Consider the following 24,454-nt stretch of genomic DNA (forward strand, 5'->3'; position numbering starts at 1 on the left):
AGCACTCTAAAGGAGACCAGCACTTGAGCAGAATTTTAAAGACAAGTTAGGGAAACTGACACATAGGATCATGATCTACAATACTTCTTTATGTTCCTGGACAGTCTTGCTGCATCGTGGCCCATAATCATTTCTTTTTTTGTGGTATAAATGTATTCTAAAGTAACATTTTTCTTATTAGAAACACTTGCTAGGTTTTTAGTTTATGATTATTTCTTAATGAATGCATTTTGCTACATGCTTATTCACCAGTCGGGCTATACACCATTTTAATTGCTAATGTATTTCAACTGTTTTATTTATTTTCCCTTAGCACCAATACTGTTTAGAGGTTAGTCTTATGTTCAATCTGCTTCTCATCAAGAAATTGAACCTCAGTGACATACTGTAAGGAAGACATTTATATGATTTTCAGGAATTACTAAAAGCTTCAATAGTACATCTAGAATCTTACAACTGCTGTAGGCTTGCAGTTTTACTCTAGAGAAATGTATGTGAATTCCATTTTTACAGGAGAACCACTAGTTCTGCATATTTGCTCCAGCGAAATCTTTTTTTTTTGTAACAGTGAAATACTATATCCCCACTGAGAACCTAGACGGGTATCCTGGCACTGGGAAATTGAGTCTAGACAAATCTAGGGACTGGTGTGACTACTCAAAACGCCAGGTCTTCAGCGACTTGCAGAATTTAAGAAGTGAAGAAGAGACTCTCATGAATAGAAGCAAGTGCTTTGTTGAGAGGGAGTGTAGAAATAATCTTCAGAGTACAGGTTGAATTGAGAAGAAGATTTATCTGGGAACACAACCTGGCATCCGACCACCTCGATGATCCAGCAGCAACTGGCAAACATCGAGTGCCGTCAGCCTCACATTCTAAAGAACTCAGGGGTTGATGTAGGTAATTCCCATTTACAGACTCTTAAATACCGAATTTTACCGATTCTGTATTTAAGAGTCTGTAAATGGGAAGGGGGCAGATTTAGGTAATTTTAAAATCTGAATTACCGAATCTGTAAAATTCGATATTTACCGATTCTGTAAATACAGAATCGGTATTTCCCTCTGATTCCTATGGGCTTTGAAGCCCATAGAAATCATTAGGAAATACCGATTCTGTATTTACAGAATCGGTAAATACTGAATCCTGCAAGGGTGCAGGGGGTGTCACTTTGACACCCTCTAGCACCCCAAATACAGCCTTGTGTGCAATGTGGCACACATACATGCCCTAAGGGCATGTCTGTGAGTCACATTGCACAGGTGTGCATGCACAGGTGTGCATGTACACCTGAATTCGGTATTTTACCACCCAATAGGATTGTGTGGTAAAATACCGACTCTTAAGGGCATGAGGAACTGTAAACTGTGCCACCTACATTTGTAATTACAGAATCGGTATATTTACTTATTCGGTAATTTACCGAATCGGTAATTTTACCGAATAAGTAAATATACCGATTCTGTATTTTTCAGCCCCCTACATCTGGAAACCCTAATACCGGTCGGAAACGGCCGAAATCGGCTGTTTCCGACCGGTATTAGGGCTCCTACATCTGGCCCCTAGAAACGTGAGTGCTCCATCACGAGGTAAGGAAAGATAAAAGATAACTAACATCACAACATACTACCATGCTTTAGAGGGAACGGGCAGCCCTTTTCAAGTTTCAAGTTTAAGTTTATTGCTTGATTAATTAAAATCATCACAATCCCCCCCCTACATAAAATAAGTGAGATTCATATGCTTAGGAGCTGCACTTTGACCTCTTCTGCGTGCTCAGGTAGTGTTAGCACTATTTACCTCTCTTCGAGGAGGGTTAGCCTAATTGTTTTTAACATATTCAGCATTACATTGGTACATGGGCAACCTTTCTTTTATTAAATAGGAATTCATTTTATTTTAATAGCTTTACCTCCCTCTCATGAAATTTGAATACACACTGTGGGTTTGCCTTTTAAAAAATTATACCTAGAAATTACCTGCCACTCTGCAGGTCCGCACATTTTTGTTCTACTCTTCTCTCTTCCAAGTTACTCGGTCTGCAGTGGATTTCCTGATTGGGCAGAGGGAGCTGGGACGCTTCTTTCCACTTTCTCAGCAGCACCCTGGAGCCCGCCATTTTGGACAGCTTCTGGTGCAGCTGATCGACATCTTGAAGTTCAGCCTGCACTATAAAGCGGCAGCCTGGCGCCCATGGTGCGGAAAAGACAAGCCTGTCTGCTTCCATCCGCATCTGACGGGGACCAGAGGCCAGGACACCTGCCCCTTCTAAGTTCCATAGGAAATTATTTTCCACTAACCAGCTGAAATCTCTCCGCCAAGCATGCCTTGAGTCTTTTAGAATGTCAATTGACTCTTTAACTGTTGGGGTCTACTGCAAGCACTGAAATCATTCTCAACATCTTCGGGGTATTGACGCATGATGTGATGATGGTGATGGCTTGGGCAGTCATGTAGAGTTGGCTGTTAATGACAATAAGGACGTTCTTGTCATCATATGTGGGGGTGAGTGTCAGTCAGACCTAGCTTTATTAGCCATCAGGTGGAGTCCCATGGTGAAGTGCTCTACCCTGAGATGATGGGTTTCGGTCTGATCAATGTCCAGCTGCAGACAGCTGCTCTTCGTCCAATAGGCGGTTTTAGTAATGTATGAATTGAACTTGATCCAGGTACTGGGCATCTTGCCCTTGAGTGAGAGAATGAGTTGCATGTCATTGTGTGACGGGGAGGACATTGAAGTTGTGAGATTGGATGTCGCTAGCTAGAGGGATCATGTATGCATTGAAGAGAGTCCTAGGGTGGATCATTGCAAAATGCTGCAGAGGAGGTGGCACATATCAGAGGTGTACAATGTCAAGATGAATAACTGTGTCCTTCAAGTCAGAAAGGAGCAGATCTATTGGAGTGGGTCTCCTTGGATTCTGTTGTTGCGTAAATGTTGGATGAGCAGGGATAGGAGACCTTGTCAAATGCTGCAGAGAGGTACAGGAGGATAAGGGCCACTGTGTCTCCTCCAGCTAAAATCTGGTTGATGTCATCTTCGGAGGCAATGGGGGCAGTTTTCATGCTGTGGTTGAATCTGACACCTAATTGAGTGGTGGTGAGGAATTTTGTTTGTTAAGGTATTCAGTAAGGCATCTGTTAATTATTTTTTTGTAAGAACCTGGCCGGGAATGGAAGCAAGAATATCAGTCTGTAGTTGGTGAGCATTAACAGGCCCAAATAGGGTTTCTTTAGTAATGGGAGGACATCTTTGTGTTCACAAGCATCTGGGAACACAGTGAAAGAGGTGGTGGTGGTCAGAAATGATATAAGCATGGCACTGATGGGTTGCAGTCCTGTGACTTAGGGGTGGTAGGACAGTATGGTGCCAATGGTTTGTACTGGGGTGATGACAAGCTATGTGGTTAGCATTGGTTCTCTGGATAAGATCGAGAGGTGTTTGGCAAAGTCTGTGGGGCCTAGCTGAGGGTGGATGTTGCTATAAATGACAGTGAATTTGTTGCTGAAGAATTGAGAGAGTTTGTCGAAGAGGTCATTTGTGGGAGTTATCAAGTTGTAGGAGGCAGCTGGTGAGATAAAATCCTTCACGATGCCCCAAGGGAACTATAACTCGCATTCTCTCCATGCACAGCTAATTGCCCCGCATATTACAACATTCATGACATGTTGTATGACATCATTGATAACATCACTGCAACACTTGAAATTACATCATTGATGACAAGAACCTGCAAGACGGGGCGCGAATTACAGTAACCTAAAGGCAACTTTACTTACCCAACTTTCTCAAAAATATAATACCATAAACAAACATTTTAAAAGTACTTAAAACAATTAACAAAACAAATTAAATACCATAAAAAAAACATTATATAAAAAGTAAATATAATACAATTGACCAACAAGTTATTAATAATACTAGATCCAAAATCTAATTATTGGTCTGGGCGGTAAAATACGTTCCAAATGCAGATTTTGCAGAGTTTGACCACACCACGCTCCACTTGGAGTGTGGAGTTTGGCAAAAACTCCATCAACCGCCGCGTGGCGGAGTTTATTGCCTAGCTCTAAAAAAGTATGAATTTGAACATGGATGTTTTGGTCACATGCGCTGCTTTGCAGAGCAAACACGGCCTCTTTCTATATTAATTGCGTGGGATGTTGCTGGTACACCGACCTCTTGCTCGCGGTGTGAGATTCCCATTCACCAGATTCCCACCACTCAGAAATGTGTCTTGCTATTACAGTACAATTGGCCACTACTTTTAGAGCTGATGTAACCTCTTTCTACACTCACACCTCCTCTTGAACTGTGTTCACTCAGCTCAGGTGCTTTTGTTTTTCGTCTTACAGAGGAGTGAGCAGTGGAATCTGGACTTGTGGTAGTGTGGTGAACAGGTTACGCGCAGCTTTGTAGTTGGTGCTTAGCAAGGACATTGTAGTTTTGTAACATTTATTAAAATAATTTTTTTTTTTTATTGGGCACTTTTACCCTGCCCCCAAAATGTTCCTTGTTTGTTTCTGTACCTCTTTATTATTCTCTACTGGCTGACAGCTCCTAGCACATGCAACTTGAAAACCCAGGAATATTGATGTTGTTTTTTGGCTTTTGAGTAAGGATTTGAATTGTCTTGAGAGAAGACACCACACCTCCATTGTCTTCTATCAGTACATATATCTTTAATAAAAAACAAATCCTGCTCATGTAATCAGGATTCTTTTGCCTGATCACATGAGCAAGTTTTAGTTTTGGTTAATTTGTATGATCTCAATACAGTTTAAAGGAGAAGCACAGTACATTGATATATATTTCAATATTCCCACTCGGGCAAAATTTTACGAGATAACATACACAGAAAAATATATTTAAGGCACTGATGAAGCTGATCATGTGAGCTGCTTTTAATTTTGTATAACGTTTATGAGCTGAGTTAAAAATAGTGTAAAACAGAAGCAGAGTACATTAATACATTTCAATATGCCAAAATTGTACAGATAAAACACACACAAAACATTTTGGAAAAAAATGTATTAAAGGCACTGATTAATTATTATTAGAATGGTGAAAACACTAAATGCATATATGTACCAAGAATACAATAAAGACATGTAAGGGATCAACCCATTACAAGTGGAAGGAGAAATGTGTAAGCATTTTAACACAATGATTGTTTGTGAAACTTTGTATTTTTGCAATTTAAATATGAGGAGATATAACTTTGTCAAAAAACACAATAATGTTGAACCTCCTTTCTTTCTATACTGTTCATGCAAGTAATTTTTAAACCAATATTTTAGCATGCTTTCATACTCTTGTGATCATTGAATGTAATAAAAATGTAAAATTGAAAGATAACTCTGGTGTAACCTTTGACAGTCTGTTTTTCATATTTGTTAAGCACTTCAAATCACATGTGGTGTTAAAAGAAAGAGGAAATTAAATGTTAATTGACCCGTGATCAAGGAGCCGAGAGCTCCGAAATGCATTGGGTAGGGTTGCTGCTCTAATTGAATCAACACGCTTTAAAAGCATCAGAGCTGCAGTGTGCTGCTTTTCTTCAGCTTGGAATTACATCACTGATGACATCTTAAACGACATCACTGATCACATCATCCAGTGATTGTGAGTGCTGTTTAAAAGTTTCTGAGTGTTACATATATACTAGGGTACCACAAAAGTAAAATAGGTATACTCTGAGTGATTGCTGTTTTTAACATTTATTGTGTGAGTTGCTGTGTAAATGTGTTTATTGGCTTGTCAGTGGGTATGAGAGTGACTGTTTGGGTGTGTGAGTGGCTGTATGGGTGAATAAGTGGGTGTGAGAGTAGCCATGTAGGTGAGTGATTGGCTATTTTGGTGGCTGTACTGGTGAGTGAGTGAGTGCGACATTGGCTGTATGGATGTTGAGGTGGTTGTTTGAGTTATATGAGTAAGTGACTGGTTGGTTAGTGTCTGTATGGGTGAGTAGGTGGGTGTTTGAGTGTGTGTTTGGTTAAGTGAGTTGGTGTGTGAGTGGCTGCATAACAGAGTGAGTATCTGTGTTAATGGCTGTACGGATGATTGAGCAGATGTGTTACTGTTTGTAAGGATGTATTTTTAAGTGGGTGTGGGTGAGTGAGTTTTTGACTGCTGGTATGTAAATGTAAATGTATTGGCATTTATATAGCGCACTACTTACCCGTAGGGTCCCAAGGCGCTTCGACCGCTGCGAAACCCTTCCTGGCTTCCCTGAGAGACGGTCCCTTAATGGGTATCTCCAGGGTGAGACCAGGCATCCCCGGCGGTCTGGTGGGGCCGTTAGTGAAGATGAGGCAAGCTAATGCCCAGAGTTGCCGAGTGTGATTGCTGATCAGAGTGGGCACCGAGGCGAGAGAATTATCGAGTCCGCTGACCCTGGTCTAGAAACCTGCCGCGCCGGGAATCGAACCCTGGTCCCGGGCCGTCCTCTGCTCTCGGGTCTGCCGCCTCTAACCAGTGAGCCACACTACTTCGTATGTGGTATGTGGTATGTGGTATGTGGTATGGGTCAGTGAGTGGCTGTATTGAGAGGCTGTATGGGTGAGTGAGTGGGTGTGTGAGTGGCTATATGGGTGAATATGTGGGTGTGTGAGTAGCTATATGGGTGAGTGTGTGGCTGTGTAAGTGCCTGTAGAGGTGAGTGACTGGTTGTATGCACAGCTCTATGTATGAGTGACTGGTTGTATGAGTGGCTGCATGAGTGAGTAAGTGGGGTGTGAGTGGCTCTATAGATGAATACGTGGGTGTGTGAGTGGCATATGGAGGAGTGAGTGGTTGTGTGAGTACTTGTGTAGCGTAGTTCCTATTTTCCGAATAGGCCCTGCGCATTGGAATAACATAAACAGTAGTATCGACGTAGAAGTGCGGATCTTCCAGGCCTCTACTGACTATGCTAAACTTAATTGGGTTTGTTACCAACTAGCTCAGAGGTCACTGGAAACTTTCTTGACTGAAATAGGAAGTGATCAGCTTCCCTGGCACAGACAAGAAGGGATTCAGTTTTCCAACAACCGTGCAACATGACAACTTTGCTCCTCAGATCAAGAGTCAATCTCTAGGGTCGTGTGAAACAATAGACAGTTATTTTACTCAGTCAGGTTGGTGCAGTTTACTTTCACAATATGTAGAGAATAGAGAGACGGGTGTTTGTCAATAAAGGGTTAACATTTATTGAACAGTCTTTCTTCTCGTACAAGAGAAATGTATTGCCACAATTGCAAGACTTGTTATTATAAAAGGTACGTACAGTAAGATAAGTATTGCGAAATAATACTGTAAAAGCATTGATATGGTTTCTTAGCCATACAATTGGTTAAAAGTAATAAAACATATATACATTCATATATACATTAGGCTAAAATACTCAACTGGTGCTTCTAACTACGCCTACCCCAGTGTACCTGACCTAAGCCTAATACTTGGGAGGGGAGTAAGTAAGTAGCGCTAAGTTAAGTTGGTTTTGCCAAGGTTTGCTTCAAGAATTCTCTCTCAAGGGTTTAGTCAACACCATACCTCTGGAATAGAATGATGGAGGTCTGGTATCTCCCTCAGGGCTCGATATCCCAGTCACCCGCAAGGGTAGACCAGAAACGCTGGAGCTGGATTTCTCTGCAGGAGAAAGACAGCGTCTCTTCTCGGCACGTCGAGGATGAGAAGGAGGGGGGACAGCGTCCGCGGGCAGCTTGCATCTGCTGGGCTCTTGCAGAGGGACGGCTGTTCAGCTCCTAGGTTCACCACACCATCGTTCGCTAGTTAGCAGCGATAGCAGTAGCGATAGCAGCTATGATATCTTCAGCATAACAGCAGCTACAGGCGACGGGCAACAGGGGGTTGCTTCACCAACAGCAGCTAGCATCAGCGAACAGCAGACAGCATCAGCGAACAGCAGACAGCGTTTGCTTAAGGCAACGTTGGTAATATTTATACCTGAAAGGTGCCTTGCTTGACGTAAGTTTGCTGGACATAAGACGTCAATATAGATGTCACTAAGAAGTGATCGTCTATCAGTGCTCATTAGAGTTATATTACTAATCAAAACACAGCAAGCGGGGATTTCCAGGTTTGCTGAGTTTTTTTCTTGTTGAAGAACTCAGAGTGTTAACCTAGGAATCTCAGATAGTGACTTCTGCTCTGTCATTGCACTAATTGGTTGCAAAGGAAGTGGCAGAGAAAGCTATTCTGGAATGTGGCTCTGTTCGTGTGAGGCCAGAGATGAGTTTCTGAATATCGCACTTGAACGGTTATGCCAATATAGGGAACAAATGGATTTATAGCCGAATAGGGGCATAAGGTCACAGTATCGATCAGGATCCTAGATAAGCACGCAACACCCACTCCACGAATTCATGTCCATCAAATTACTAAAACTAGAGCAATATGATGCATGTGTAACATTGCCCACCCCAAAATACATATATGCATTTGAAATAGGCGTATATTGTAATACGTGAAAATATAGGTACTGTACGTTTTTGAAGCATAGAAATCATTAAAAAATTATAGCATATGAAATCAATGAACGATTATGCAAAAAGAATTACACATGAAATATCTCTGAAACAGAAGAAGGGCGAGATAAATCATCACATATAAATACATTGCAATAACATGTGCTAGAGGCTGGTGTAAGTTGTTATGTCTCTAGATGTGTTTAGAAATAGAAGTTTGAATCTTCTGTTCTTTAAGAATAGTTTTTACTCTAAGCAAAGAATCTTTCGTGCCAAAAAAAGGGTGAATATTAAAAAGTGTTCAATTCAAAAGAATTATTGCTTGAACGGGGAAAATAGAGTTCCAACGCTTTTAGCAGTTTTTGTTGTTCAAAACTGAAGGCCGAATTCAGAGTTCATGGGAACGCTGTGTGTCGGAAAGCTTCTCTAAAGTTATTGTTTCTGTTCGGGTGAGAACATCATATCAGACAGGCTCTCAAAGAATTGGTCTACAAAATCAGGTGACAGTTCGACCAAATTCGATAGTGCTGTAACTTGGCAGGTGTGAGAATGATTGCTGTCATCATAGTCAGGATCAGCAATGCTCACAGAAGGTCGTACCTGGGTGATGTTGCTTTTGTCACTGGCTCCACTGTTACCACCTAGTCATAGCACAGGAGTCTCAACGAATGCCGTCATCAGGATTGGTAGCCGCTGGGGACAACACAATGCGTGAGCAAAGTATCGACGTCCATTGGTACTGCTGATGGAAGATACAGTTCTGCCATATAGGTCTGAATGAAAGGAACCAGGTCATGTTTAGATCTCTCAGCCTGGCCAATCCAAGGACTCTAGTTAGTCTGTCCCGGTAGCGGATTACTAGGATTGTCTCTTCCATTCCCATGGGAGCTATGTCTGAGCTGTGGCTTGCCATAACGAAGCAGGAGGGTCAAAAATAAAATCCCTGCTACAAGTCCCAAAAATAGGGGTATGCTGCCAAAAACAGAGTGGACAAAATTAGGAACGATTCCCAAAATTGCTTGAAACGGTGTTAGCAGTCCCGTAAAAATCGTCTTAAATATGCCTGGGATGCCTGTGGCACTAGACATGTTAAGGAGTTGGCTAAGCATTTCTACGAAATGCACGGGGCAATTTCTTGATAAAAGGTCATGAACCTCCGTAGCTGTCCTTGCAACTAGAAGATCATACGTCTCTTTTGATGACGTTATGGGCACTGTTGTCTGTAAAAGCACAGACTTCATTTTTCTTAAAGTATCAATTCGTATAGAAAAGATATTGAGGCGAGGCCAGATGGGAGTCACTGAGTCTGCAAGCCCGCTCAGGAACAATGCTTGCATACAGCATTTGACCATGGATGTTACACTTACTAGATAACTTTTCCCTGGCACTAGGCCACAACATCTGTGATCCGTTCTAAGAATGTAACTCCCGTTAGCAAGTTGCATAAAGAAAGGCTCTATCTGAGTTGCAGGTGTGACTAGCTGGTGGCATAAAAGGTTGTTAGAATTACCTTCACAGGCTCAGTGTAATTTCAGCCAGTGTGGATGTTCCTAGCCATTCAAGGCAGAGTTTCCCTACACTGTATGTTGTTACTATCCCTGGATGTTGTCTCTAGGGTCTTGTCTGGTCATTTTTAACCCCTGTGTTTTGTTCAGGAATCTATCTTGACAGTTGTTTGTGTCAGTAGGCTAGATTAACCACTTTTTCCAATCAATATGTGTTCTGTTAAAATGTAAAATTTTAGTTACGTCTATCTCCATATCTGTAGTTGCATTTTCAGGTATTGGCTTTGGAATAGACGGTTTGTTAAGTTCTTTGATCTTAGCTAGGCCAAGACGGGATGTTTGGTGAATTGTGTCATTTAAAAACATCATTTGTTCTGGTATCATGCAGGTTCTGAATAGTGCTTCAAGGCCTTGTACCTGCCAATCTTTTGTACCCCAAATGGTCTTTGTTTCAATGTTATTTTTCCAATAATCAAAACCAAATGTCATCATTTTTTCATAAAATGCTTCTTAATATATTAATTTAGTGTTTGTCAGCATTGTTTTCATTCCTGTTTTATCTAACAGTTTGTAATAAAATGTTTCTGCATCACTGGTGTTAAACCCTGAGAAGTATTTGAATTTCTCAAAAAATGCTTTATAACTGCTTTTAGGTGGTGTAGCACAATGTTCCCATTGATTATACTTAAAAACATTTCTAGGCTGTGCAGATTTATGCAAATAATGATCGCCATAATGTGTGTAGCAGAATAATTGCTCATAACTAGATGAACCTTGTAAATAATCATGTTCTGTGAATCTAGCTGACATTACTAAATCAGACATCATGTCATTAATACTGTTAAAGTCCCAATCATCAGAGAATGTACTAGGTTTTACAAAGTCACTTAAGGAAACCTTCAGTTGATGAGGATACTTCAGGATCTCGACCGGACCATAGATCTCATAGTCAGTTTTCTCCGATACTACCCCACCAGGTATTGGAATGGCTGTGACATTTACTGTTGACAGTTCTCTTTTCTGCACGTGGGATGATCTGTGTGGTTTGAGGACTAGGTTGATGTTCTGACTTGCTGTGTCCATTGTACTATATTTTCCCTCAATGAATTTTCCCAAACAAAGTACCATGATGAGCCAAAGCAGGAGGAAAAATATACCTAGATCGAACCAGAACTCTAACCAAGGGGAAATAAGGTATATTTCCTTCATTTGATGAAAGAGTTCCGTTGCTTTTTCTTTAAAAGTCATTTTTGTTTCTGGCATCACTTCGGGGTCGTTTTGATCTTCAGAGAAGTTGTCGAAGTTGATGAAATAACCAGAGGCAGTTCTGTCAATTGTTGGGATTGTTCTTTCAATCTGTCTCTCGGTAGCACTTTCTGATGCCACATTATTGTAGACTGGTGTTTCTTGACGAACTGTTTCAATCTGTGTCTCAAGAGGCACGAGTTCCATGGCATTATTGCATAGTCCTTCTCTGTGCACTGCAGGCTGATCGAATGTGATTAGTCTTTCACTTTGAACCTCTTGGATTGTTGCAAGTTTGGGTATTCTGTTGTTTCTTGGGAGTCCACTGGGCCTACTGTTGATTATAGGCCACATGGTTGTGGTTTTACCAGGTCGATAGACACGACTCTGTTCTCCTTTTTACCAGCAAGGGGCGGTAGTACAACTGATCTTGTTCCGGTGACTGCCAAGACAGGTACTGCTTTTCTGTAAGAAGGCCCAAATTAAGCATGGGCGGAAAATCCGTTTCGCTCGCGGATTTTGCGGATTTTCGGTAAATTCGCAATCCGCGAGATTCGCGAATCTCCCGCAAAATCCGCAAATCCGCGAGCAGCGGATTTTGCTCGCACTGTTCGCGTGAGTTCGCGGCTTCCCAGTACACTTCGCGCCCCGCGAATAAGTGCAAAATTGCAGAAATACGATCTTAGCAAAACTGAAACTACTTACCAGGTTCAAAAGTTCAGGCTTATCATTAGTAGCCATTTCCTGTAGTGCTTCCTGAGGGGCCCCTCCAGAGTTCAGTTGCCAGTTGCAACTATTATGTGACCCTGCTCTGAACCTCAGAATAGTTACACATATGCCACAAAGGTCCTGAATTACAGCTAAGGGAGACAAGCAGGAGCCAGGCTGGAAGTTCAAATCCATTAATCAGCCCTTAATTCATTATTGTCAGTTGGGGCAGGGCAGGTGTTGTAACTAATTTTGCAACAATGAAAGCACTTAGCAAGTGCAAAAGATCACTAATCAGGAAGCACTAAGGAAGCAGGTGCCAGCTAAAAAAATATTCTGTGACACATTAATCAGCCCCAAATTAATTCAGGTCACTTGAGGCAGGGAAGGTGTGCTTGCGTTGCCACAATAATGTACACTGACTGGACAACCAGAGGGTGCTGTGATGAAACAGAGGGTGGCATGGGTGGGCCAGAGGGTGGCATGAGTAGTCAGAGAGTGGCAGTGGTGACAGAGAGTGGCAGTGATGAAGAAGAGTGTCCCAAACAGGCTGGACACGTAGAAACAACAAGTTCGCGAAACTTGCGACCCGACAGGTAAGTTCGCAATTTGCGACATTGTACAAAACGCTCGCGAACTGGCAGAAACCCGCGCAAACACAAAAAAAAATCCGCAAATTCGCGAGAATTCGCGGATTTTGCAGATTGCGAGTTCGCAAATCCGCAAAATTCGCAAACGCGAGATTCGCAAAATTCGCCCATGCTTAGCCCAAATTCCTTCTTCACCGCAATTTTTTCTCTGACTAGATCCCCAATCTTTGGAATCCAGACAGGCCTTGCTGGGGCTGTTGCTTGTGGTGCTTCGTCAGTGGTATCTGGCTGTTGCTTTAACTTTATGTTGCTTAAGGATTTTCTTGTTTCATTCAGTTCCTGTAAAACTGCCAAACGTTCTTTGATGTCAAAGTCTGTTTTATTATCTTGTACCACTGATACCTGACTATCTAAGTCCTGAATTGTCATTCTAATTCCGAACAATAGTTCGTATGGGCTGAAACCTTTTAGAGATTTTCTTGGCAAATTGTTAAGACTGGACTGGACACTTATTAAATGTTTGACCCACCCAGCGCCTGAACCTAATACCTTCGCTGTTATAGATTGCTTTATGTCACGGTTTTTTCTTTCAACCACACTATTCCCTTCGGGGTGCGACGGACAAGAATACCGCAACCCAATTCCCATGCTGGCCATGGCCTCCTTATAAGCTCGAGAGCTGAAAGCAGGACCCTGGTCAGAATGGAACGTGGTAATTGCGTATGTGCCGATAAAGACTCGCAGATCTTTTATAACCATTCTAGCGTCAGCCGAGCGCTGGGGCCACATCCATATGAACCTCGTACAGGAATCCACTGCTACCATGATATATCTATAGTTGCCGTCCCTTTGTAGGGGACCACAGTGGTCCAGGTAAACACATGCAAATGGTTTATCCGAGATGAGAAGGGGTGTCTGCGCTGGTCGTTTTACTGTTGATACTTTTATCCTTTGGCATATATCACATTCCAATACATACTTTTTAGTTTGTATTCCCAAGCAAGGCCACCAATATCTCTGTTTTAATAGTGATATTGTTGCGGAAACGCCAGCGTGTGCAGAGGCAAGCCCTTCGTGTGCCGCTTTGATTAGTCCTAACCTGTGTTCCATGTTTGGAATTACTCTATCCCCCACTCCAGGGATTCGAGCAAAAGGAACATTATTCGTATCTGTTGAATATAAGTACTTTTCTGGAAAGCCTTTTGGGAGTGTTTTCTTATCATTTTTTACTGACGCACTGACAGCTTTTAGAATATCACTGTCTATTTTTGTTTGTGACCGAGTTATCGCAGCTACGGAAGCCGTTTGCACAGCTGCCTTTGCGGCTTCATCAGCCAATGAATTCCCTGCATCGTGAACGCCATCACGTTGATGACTCAGTGTATGTATCACGTGAGTCTTTTGTAGTTCTTTCTGTAAAAGAACTACCTGTTCCCAAAGCATTTTATGCTTTATTGTGCCACCTTTTGCTTCTTTGAAACCATTTTCCACCCAATTCTGCAAGTATTCATTATAAGATTGTACGCAATAATAAGAATCGCACACTATTAGTGTGGGGAATTCGCGATCGGTATTTTCTAGCGCCATCTTAAATGCTACTAAATCAGCTCGTTGAGCCGAGCAATCTCCTAGAGATTGTGTTTTGGTGACCATTGGTCTAAATTTACCTTTGTGCCAGTGACCTTTAACAATCGCGCACGCAGCACTGTAAGCTTGCTTACCCCCAACTGCGGGTTGTGCTGATCCGTCAGTATATATGATACTTCTGTATTCTTCGAGAGGCAGGATTTCAATTGGCAGAGGACATTCATATTCATATTGTAAAAATTCTTGTGTCTTTAAATTAGGATCAAATTCGTAAACTACGTCTGTTGCAGCAAGAGAATTAACCCACTGGATCCATCTTGGATGCAAAGCTTTAGCATTAGGAATGCTTGCTTTAGTTACCGCTTCTAAAGCCGGTATAGGTGTTACGATTACTATTCGTTTACCTTGTGCTAGGGGCCTTTCTTTTGCTACAGCAGTCTGAACCGCAGTTAGAATTTTCTCAGTTGAACTGAATTTTATTTCAGCCTTTGTGTACAAATGTGATTTGTAAGCTATTGGAACCTTTTCTCCCTCATTAGAGGTTAGGTACGTGAATCCGCATCTTCTGGGATGACTCGGATTACAAGATCGCGTGTGTTATCACGTGTATCTAATTTTGTTTTGCTAACATGTCTGTTTGCAGTGATCTCAAAATTTCTGTGTGTTTTCGAGTCCAATTGATTTGTTTAAAATCAGGTTTAATTAGTTCGTAGAGAGGTTTAACCCTCTCTGCGTAATTTAGAATGTATGTTCTTCCGAAATTCAGAAAACCTAGTATGGATTGTAAATTCTTCAGCGTTTTTGGAGCTTGGAGTACAGCGCACTTCTCTAAGAAGTTGTCCGCTAGGCTTTTTCCTTCACTTGATAATTCGTATCCTAAAAATAATACTGTCAGATGGGCAATTCAAGACTTTTTAAAGTTGAATTTGTAACCCTCTGCTGCGAACCCAAGTATAATGGTGTTCACTCTTTTCAAGTGAGTATCCAAGATAATGCCTCATCATCATATATTTGTAGTAACTCTGTTACCCTAGCTGAGAATAGTCCTGGGCTGTTCTTGAACCCCTGTGGGAGTCGACAGAATTTTTTCTGCGACCCAAATGCTGAGGAAGCGGTCAAGTATCTGCTTTCTGGTGCAATGTTTTGACAAAAGAAACCATTAGATATGTCTAATGTTGTTTTATATTTTTTCCTAACTATGTTATTCATTAGGGCTGCACTATGCGAGTTTTGTACTGGAAATGTTTTACAACATGCATTAAGGTGTCTGTAGTCCAAAACTAGACGATATGAATTGTCTGGCTTGGAGACAGGAAACAAAGGATTGTTCATTTGAGAGGTGCATGTTTCAATCACCCCCTGGTATTCAAGTTGATCTAAGATCTTCTTGACTTGTTTTTTAGCTTCTTGCTTAATGGGATACTGCCGTTGGGCAGTTGGTTCACTTTTTAATTGGATTTTGTGGGGAGGAGAGTCCTCATCCCATCCTACATGATTTTTATATAATGCCGGTGCCTGGGCTACTGCCCATTTCCTTGCATAAGTATATTTTTTGTGAATCGGAATGTGATTCGAGAAGGCAGGCATAATCATTTCTTCGCCACGAGGGCACTCCCTGACAAACTCTGGGGGCCAATCTTTTTCAGCTAACAGAATATCATAGCCTTTTGAGAGTTTATCCCAAAATAGACCCTTTATTTTCCTAGTCTTATCACACTCTATACGCAATGTTATTTCGTATATTTTATGGGGCTCGCTAAGTCTGGTGTCGGCAGTTTCAACCTGAATGTATTCATTTGTGTCCACTGTCTCCAGATGACTCATCAGGATCTTGCGGGCTAAACTGATTTCTGGTGCACTGTCCAACATTGTCAATGCCCACTCCCCGTTTTTCAACTGTGTCCTCAGTATTCTCGGCATGGTTGATTACTCTAATACTGGCTACCTTCTTTTTTGGAAATTGAGATTTTCTACTCTGAGCAGGTTCCTTGTCTTTGGACTTGGTGTGCTCTCCTGGGTCTGACCGTACTCTTCTTTCCGATTTCTGTGAAAAAGATCGAGAGGGACGTGTATCAATACTTTGATATCTATCAGTTTTTTTCAAATTATCCCTATTTCTAAGGTTATATCTTTTCTCAGAGGGCTCCCTCTGGGGAGACTGGTATTCTCAAGTAGGAGTTCTTTCCCTCCGTCGAGGAGACCTTCCTCTGGACTGGAAAACTTTTTCCTTGGGAGTGGATTGTTTATTTCCATCCCAGCTCTGTGCTCTGAGTGTTTGAATTATTTTTAATAAATAATTTTACTAACTCTCTATATGATTTTGTTAGTTCTCTTATGTTAACTAAGAGTTCATCTTTTGACATTTTTGCAATGTCCGGATGTGGTGTGTAGCTGGCTAGAACCAGCCACGTTGCTCCTGGTCTACCTAGTGGACCGAGCCTGGTAATATGATCATTATGTTTTAGGGCGCCATTAAACCAGAGCAGGTGCTCTTGGAATTTTAGTGGGATTTCAGTCTCCTCGAAAGGAGCGTACTCTTCCGGAGGTTTCTCTATTTTGTAATAGTGAAACTCTTTTGTTCTAGCGTTTGCCGCTGGAAAGTTTATCCATGAATAGAATACCTCTGTCTGCCGATATTCGTGAGCCTCTATCACGAAAATTACTGTACCACCTTGTGGTGTCAGTCCGTTTTCTATAAGTTTTAAAGTTATAGATTTTCTTAAGTGGACCGGGATGATAATTGCATCCGGGTCTGTGTGTTCGGGACCCTGCTGAGTCGCATCTACTGCGCCCCCAGTGGTTCCGTTTTCTCCTGGCATTGTATAAATGCAAGGTTTGCAGAGTAGGTCTCCAAGGAGACAAAGATTAGGTGCACAATATTTTGGAACACTGTATCCTTCAACGTTGAATAAACCAGAGCTTTACATAGGAATCTCTTCCTACTGAGTGCAGGTGGATTTTAACCTTTCACCCACTCCAGACGTCTATTGGAGTATTTACGGGAGAAAGGGGTCTGTGAGAAATATGCACGACTGAGTTACTCTAACGTCTTGCGTTAGTTTATCGCCTTACCAAACGTTGGGCGCCATGTAGCGTAGTTCCTATTTTCCCAATAGGCCCTGCGCATTGGAATAACATAAACAGTGGTATCGACGTAGAAGTGCGGATCTTCCAGGCCTCTACTGACTATGCTAAACTTAATTGGGTTTGTTACCAACTAGCTCAGAGGTCACTGGAAACTTTCTTGACTGAAATAGGAAGTGATCAGCTTCCCTGGCACAGACAAGAAGGGATTCAGTTTTCCAACAACCGTGCAACATGACAACTTTGCTCCTCAGATCAAGAGTCAATCTCTAGGGTCGTGTGAAACAATAGACAGTTATTTTACTCAGTCAGGTTGGTGCAGTTTACTTTCACAATATGTAGAGAATAGAGAGACGGGCGTTTGTCAATAAAGGGTTAACATTTATTGAACAGTCTTTCTTCTCGTACAAGAGAAATGTATTGCCACAATTGCAAGACTTGTTATGATAAAAGGTACGTACAGTAAGATAAGTATTGCAAAATAATACTGTAAAAGCATTGATATGGTTTCTTAGCCATACAATGGTTTAAAAGTAATAAAACATATATACATTCATATATACATTAGGCTAAAATACTCAACTGGTGCTTCTAACTACGCCTACCCCAGTGTACCTGACCTAAGCCTAATACTTGGGAGGGGAGTAAGTAAGTAGCGCTAAGTTAAGTTGGTTTTGCCAAGGTTTGCTTCAAGAATTCTCTCTCAAGGGTTTAGTCATCACCATACCTCTGGAATAGAATGATGGAGGTCTGGTATCTTCCTCAGGGCTCGATATCCCAGTCACCCGCAAGGGTAGACCAGAAACGCTGGAGCTGGAATTCTCTGCAAGGAGAAAGACAGCGTCTCTTCTCAGCTCGTCGAGGAGGAGAAGGAGGGGGGACAGCGTCCGCGGGCAGCTTGCATCTGCTGGGCTCTTGCAGAGGGACGGCTGTTCAGCTCCTAGGTTCACCACACCATTGTTCGCTAGTTAGCAGCGATAGCAGTAGCGATAGCAGCTATGATATCTTCAGCATAACAGCAGCTACAGGCGTCGGGCAACAAGGGGTTGCTTCACCAACAGCAGCTAGCATCAGCGAACAGCAGACAGCATCAGCGAACAGCAGACAGCGTTTGCTTAAGGCAACGTTGGTAATATTTATACCTGAAAGGTGCCTTGCTTGACGTAAGTTTGCTGGACATAAGACGTCAATATAGATGTCACTAGGAAGTGATCGTCTATCAGTGCTCATTAGAGTTCTATTACTAATCAAAACACAGCAAGCGGGGATTTCCAGGTTTGCTGAGTTTTTATCTTGTTGAAGAACTCAGAGTGTTAATCTAGGAATCTCAGATAGTGACTTCTGCTCTGTCATTGCACTAATTGGTTGCAAAGGAAGTGGCAGAGAAAGCTACTCTGGAATGTGGCTCTGTTCGTGTGAGGCCAGAGATGAGTTTCTGAATATCGCACTTGAACGGTTATGCCAATATAGGGAACAAATGGATTTATAGCCGAATAGGGGCATAAGGTCACAGTATCGATCAGGATCCTAGATAAGCACGAAACACTTGTATGGGTCAGTGAATGGGTATGTGAGTGGTTGTGTGGATGTGTGAGTGGCTGTATGATGGGTTCTGTGGATGATTTCACCAGTGATGTCATTTGAGATGTCGTCAGTAATGCTACTACCCACGTCATGGGTGATGAAATATATCAATTTATAAGCTATGCACTAGTTATGTCAGTGGGGGCGTTAGTTATGCTTAGCTTGGGTAACTATAACTGCTGAATTTCAAAGGTTTTGTATAATTGAAATCTAAGCCTAACTATAACGTCCTTGTACCCTTTGGATTTTTCAGTGAATTTCTAAGGATTTTTAAAAAACTATTTCCTAACTTTGACGTCCCTGTAACCTTCGTTTTTCTCAGTGAATTCCTAAGGTTTATTTACTGTTCCTAGCTATAACATCCCTGTAAACTTTGATTTTTTGGTGTGAATTTTGACTGGTTTTTAATGTTTTTCCTTAACTGTAACTTCAATATAACCTTTTTTGTTTCCAGTACATTTCTATGGCTGCGGTCAAGTGAAATGTGTGCTGCCCTGGAGTTAGAGCGAGAGGTAATGTGTCTCTTGGTCACTTAATTTGACAATAACAGTTAAGGTCACGCCTATCCATACCGATGAGCTAAACAAACATTGTTGCGCTGCAGGTGTCGTTGGGAATCGACTTTGAGCTGACCCGCGCATTCAGTGCCAATTGAGAAGTACGAGCAGGTATGCATTTAACAATTCCCCGTTTAACTGTTCAGGCCCCCATGTGCATATAGCTACAAAGGTATCTCCCTTTTTGTTTCCCCCGCCAGCTTTATTCATAGAGGCTGCCGGGTAAACAAAATATGTTTAACTGAGAAGCTCATAAAAAGGATTAGTGTCAGCCGCACACACCAGTGAAAAGGTATGTGAGTTGCTCAGCGTCCCGCATTAGTGAAAAATTACAAGTTGGCAAGCAGCGTGGTTCTAATAGGTTTCCCCCCTTTTTTTGGTAGAGTTCGTCTTGAAATAAGATTGGTACCACAACTTTTCGTCTATAAGAGATCTCCACCTGGCAAAAAAAAATGCGAATTTAGTGGCCCCTTTCCAGCAATTTGTGTCAATTGTTTGAAAGTTATATCTCACACACTCATTAAATATGTTTTCACCTTTGTAGGGAATCAATATCCTCTACAAGTATAATGAACCACCATCCCCAAAGTATGGATTGAGACATTGTAATCTGAGCTTCATTTCAAGATCTTGAAGGCCTAGTTCGCCTAATTCACACAGGTATTTAAACATACTTTTGATCTGTAGCAGTGTAATATTAGAGAGAGAAAAGGCCCCAAGTTTGTAAATAAACTTTATTGTTTTCTTTCATCTTATACAGGAAAATGACAAAGCCCTGATGAGAATACGGAACCTGGTTTTCCCTGGATTTGAAACGCGTCGGCACATCTGAGGGAGCAAGTAACATCATTGACAGTGTAAACTAGCATCTGCTAGTTGCATAATTGGTTTCCTTTTGGTCATTTCGCTCCCTTTTTGGCTTTGTCTTTTATGTTGGATATAGATAAACTCATTAGAATACAAATGCATAAATATACATTGTTTGTTTGTACAAAGTATTTTGTCTATGATGTATGATGTTTATTTCTTCTGTAGTAATCATGTGGAATGTAAATAACTCTTTGTAAATTGTATTGTATATTAGTGTAAATGTATAGAATGTACGGTTTTCCTTTTCATGTATAAATATGAAAAAGAGAGGATAAAAAGAAGTATAAATTTGAAGGGTATAAATAAAAATACCAGGTCAAACTAAAAAGAATTTGTGTTTGATCGATAAATAGAGTATTTTGAAATTGAGAATAGTTTAGCCAATTTTTGTGTTTTCTGATATAATAAGGCCCAGCGTAATTCATGCCCCAGGGCCTAACTACTTAGCTTTCTAAATGTTTTTGGATAGATAGTCATAGACAGTTTCCTTATGTTAGGGCAGGAAAAATTATAAGGGTCCATAGGGTGGGATGGGTGGGTAGGAGACCAAATTCAATTCAAGGGGATTGTGTTCCCTGACTTTCTATTCCAAAATAGATCAGATTTCTAGTCATTATGTATTATACACAGGGGATAGGGTATACACCCTGGACTTTTTTTTCTCCAGTAGCAGTGGTGAAACTAAGACCCCTAACATGAGCGCCCAAACAAACTGGACCCTGGAACACCTTGCAGCAGGCCCACCCCATAGGCCCCTATCATTCAATAATTTAGTAGGGAATAGGTTTGGAGTCTTAGAAGAGGTTGATTGACTTGTGACAAAATGGTGCTTCTGCTCAGTGATGTGGGCCACGGGGTACGGTAGGGTTATGAGTGTACGAGTGAACACAATAGTGGCCAGTTGAATCAGAGCACTCTCTGGGATTATGAAGATGAACGAGGAGCTCCACAAAATGCAACCTTGAGCAGAGCCTCTGATCTGCATGGGAAATGTGCAGATCTATCTAGTAACTTACCTATTATTCCTTTTGACTCCCCAATATACAGCCTATCTGGTTCAAATTCCCCTTTGGAAGCTTCAGATATACCTATTCTGGCAAAGCACGGGGATATACCAACCCCCAACTCTACCAACTCTAATGCCTTAGATGAGCGTACCAATAGTGATCATAAGCTAAGAGTTTCATCCTGTAACATTGCTGGAATAAAAAGCAATCTGAATTGCCCAGATTCTGGATCCTTTGTACACAAATTTGATGTATGTATGTTTCAGGAAACCTGGGCAAGGGATGACATCACAAGGCTGGGATATGCAACCTTTAATATGTTGGTCACCTCGTGAGGGAGAGGAAAACCTTTTGGGGGCCTATCTACCTGGGTTGCCACGCACGTTAATTGTACAGTGGAACGTTTGAACACTCAGTCTAATGATATACAGTGTACAGTCCTTACTTTTTCACGATTCCTAAAATTGCTTTTATTGATATTTACTCTTGTCCCGTTAGCATTTGTCATGAATCATTGACCATTGAACAACTGAGTATCTTCATTAATACTGTTCCCCCGAATACAAGGTTGGTTATAGGGGGAGATTTTAATTGCCAATTTGAGCCCCTTGTTGCAATTACTGATGCACCTCCTAGTGCACAGGATCAATATTGGCTAATCCCCGACCCCCAAATTGTTCAGATAAAGGCTGGACCCCGTTAGCACTCCGGATTAGCTCAGTAATATTAACTAATTCTCGTAGAGTATGCAACGAGCATACATAGTCAGATAGACCAGGGAAGCTAACTTTTAACAGATTTGGCCAAGCCTCTTTGTTGGATTATAACCTGGTAGAAACAAGATCATGGCACTGGGTATTTGATTTTGCCGTCCTTTTGAGAACAGACCATAATGCCCTGACCATGGATTTGGAGATCACTGATATTTTGTGGGGTGTGACCTGACCCCAGGACACGCCCTACGCCACACGGATCACCAGCTCTTGCGCGCCTCTGCACCGGTGCCACAGGCTCGCCCCTGACCTCGGCGCCCCTTGCTGCTGCTCGCTCCCTCTCTCGCAGCTGTTGCCATCCTTTTGTGCATCTCGTGACGGTATTCTCTTTTTCCCTGTTTAATTTCCATGTACCTCGTTAGTATTGTAGTGTTGCCCTCATTTTTGTGCTTTCGCATTGTATTCTGTTTATTTTCTGTACATTTGAATTTGTGCCTGTTAGTACTGTACCCCTGGTCTGCCCCCCCCGCCTCCCGCCGCTGCTCCCTCGCGGCCCGCCTCCTTTTCTATTCTGTACTCCATTGCCCGCCCCGCTCCCGCCTCCCAGCTGCTCCTCCCTCCCACTTGGCCTCATAAGGAGCCCGCGCGGCACAGGCGAGTGTGACCTGACCCCAGGACACCCCCCACACCGCACGGCTCGCTAGCTCTTGCGTGCCTCTGCCCCGGCGCCACATACTCGCCCCTGACCTCGGCACCCCTCGCTGCTGCTCGCTCCCTCTCTCCCCGCTGTTGCCATCCTTTTGTGCATCTTGTGACGGTATTCTCTTTTTCCCTGTTTAATTGCTCTGTGCCTCGTTAGCATTGTAGTGTTGCCCTCATTTTTGTGCTTTTTGTAATTGTATTCTGTTTATTTTCTGTACATTTGAATTAGTGCCCGTTAGTACTGTACCCCTGGTGTGTCCCCCCGCCTCCCGCCACTGCTCCCTCGCGGCCCTGCCCCCTTTTCTATTCTGTAACCACATCGACCCCCCGCTCCCGCCTCCCAGCAGCTCCTCCCTCCCACTTCGCCTCATATGGAGCCAGTGCGTACTCGCGCAGCGGTCACGCGCAGCGGGTGCGCCGATTGTGCGCCGAACCTACGACGCCGCCACCCTCAACGCACTCACACCCGACTGGAATCCCGCCACGCCGAAACACTTCCACGGAGCCTTTACTTGCCACGCCTGCAAATTCCCCTGCCTCCGAACCCGCACCGCACCCACACCGCACTTGCCAAGCCAAGCACCAGCATCAACCACCTCAAGTGCATCCTGCTCAACACCCGCTCCGTTCACGGACACGCCGTCGAACTCTGGAACCTCCTTGACACAACATCACTAGACGTCGCCTTCCTCACGGAAACCTGGATGAATGCCTCCTCAGCACCCTACATCGCCATAGCCATCCTGGACGGATACAAGATCACCCCAGAGAGATCGCGTCAAGCAGACCAGAGGAGGCATCGCCATCGTCCACAGGAACACCATCCGCATCACGACCAACTCCGACGACACCTTCACAGCCGCCGAGCACCTTCACTTCCAGATTCACACCGACCCCAAGGCACCCTCATCTACAGACCCCCGGGACCACGCACACAATTCAGCGAAGCCATCGCAGACTTCATCAGCCCGCACGCCCTCACCTCTTCTGACTACATCTTCCTAAGGGACCTCAACTTCCACCTGGAGAACTACAAGGACGGCAACACCACCGCCCTGCTGGACAACCTCACCAACCTCGGACTCAAGCAACTGGTGAACACCCCCACCCACTATGCCGGCCACACGCTTGACCCCATCTTTTACTCCAGCAAACACATCTCCTTCATCCACTCCACCGGACTTCATTGGACTAATCACAACTGCCTCCACTTCAGCTTCAGGAGAACCACGACCCACCACCACCCGCAACAAGTTCCCCGCAGGAGCTGGAGCAAGATCACCGCCGACCACCTCACCACCTCCCTCAGCCAGAACCCCCCCGGCAGCACAACGGACCCCACCGAAGCAGCCCGCATCTTCACTCAGTGGCTCACCAACTGAAACCAATGATCTCGCACCACTGAAGAACCCTCCCAACAGACCCGGCTGGAACAAAGCCTCATGGTTCACCGACGAACTCAAAACCTCCAAGAAAAACTGCCGCACCCGTGAAAAGCCTGGCACCACAACCAGACTACAGAAAACATGACTGCCCTCAAGAACGCCACCCGCACACACCACCAGCTGATCTGCACCACCAAAAGGACAACATTCAAAGAACGACTGGACAACAACACCCACAACAGCAAGGAACTCTTCAGCATCGTTAAAGAGCTCTCCAACCCCAGCGCTGGAAACAACGACATCACTCCCTCGCAAGACCACTGCGACTCTCTTGCCTCCTTCTTCCACCGCAAGATCGCCGACATACACAACAGCATTGGCGCACCAACCACACACCAAACCACCGAACCAACGCCCCCCATCACCAATCTCTGCGCCTTGACCCCGG

This window comes from Lissotriton vulgaris, chromosome 2_2 (genome assembly GCF_964263255.1).
Source record: "Lissotriton vulgaris chromosome 2_2, aLisVul1.2, whole genome shotgun sequence".
Taxonomy (NCBI): Eukaryota; Metazoa; Chordata; class Amphibia; order Caudata; family Salamandridae; genus Lissotriton; species Lissotriton vulgaris.